Source organism: Buceros rhinoceros, unplaced genomic scaffold, assembly GCF_000710305.1.
Source record: "Buceros rhinoceros silvestris isolate BGI_N320 unplaced genomic scaffold, ASM71030v1 scaffold28285, whole genome shotgun sequence".
NCBI lineage: Eukaryota > Metazoa > Chordata > Aves > Bucerotiformes > Bucerotidae > Buceros > Buceros rhinoceros.
In genome coordinates this window covers 10,079-10,770 of record NW_010415024.1, presented here as the reverse complement: position 1 = coordinate 10,770, position 692 = coordinate 10,079, and the positions used below count along the sequence as shown (strand labels likewise).

General features: G+C 61.1%; 1 protein-coding gene across 1 annotated transcript in view; it reads left to right on the top strand.

Annotated features, from left to right (window-relative positions):
* PLEKHA2 (pleckstrin homology domain containing, family A (phosphoinositide binding specific) member 2) overlaps positions 1-692 on the top strand; it is a 9,672-nt gene that overhangs the window by 4,005 nt on the left and 4,975 nt on the right. The gene's annotated exons all lie outside the window — the stretch shown is intronic.

The window sequence follows — 692 nt, the reverse complement described above, 5'->3', positions numbered from 1 at the left end:
GCTGGAGGCAGTTGCTGGTTTGGACTGTTGGGGATTTGCACTTTCATTTCTGGAAAACAGCTTGGTGCCTGCACACCCTTCCCACTCAGGGGACTATAAATAGCTGCTCTCAGCACCCTGTAGCACCTCTGCTTTGTCTCACTCTGAAGTGTGACAAGACGGGGGGCTGTGAGGAGGAGGAGGGTGTGAATCTGCTCCCCTTCCTGGCCATCCCACACCATCCACCTGCGTGTCCTGGGTCCAAATCCCCCATCGATGTGCTCAGGGCAGAGGGACCCTACGCTGCTGCCCCCTCAAAGCAGCCAAAGGGGCTGACCCGTCCCGGGGTGGGGGGCTGGCCCCGCTTGCCGTGCTCTGCACCCCCTTCCTGGCACGCAGCCGGGTGCACATGTGGCCGTCGCTGTCTCCCACCTTCGGGCGCTCATCCGGCTCTGGTCTCACTTCAGTTCTTATCAGTGGCAGCACTAAAAATAGAGCAGAGAATTAGATCATTGCAGCAGTTTTTTGCCGGCAGGCACTTTCAACGCTACCCTGGCCGCGAGGTTTGTCTGGGAACGGGGTGTGGAGGCATGTGCGGTTGGTCAGGCTCCATCCATCCCTTCCCGGTGCTGCTGCTGGACCCTCAGCCCTGTGCGTGGGGTGGGAAGGGCAGGCTGTGCCTCCCCTGCGGCTCCCCACGTGCCGTGCAGCTG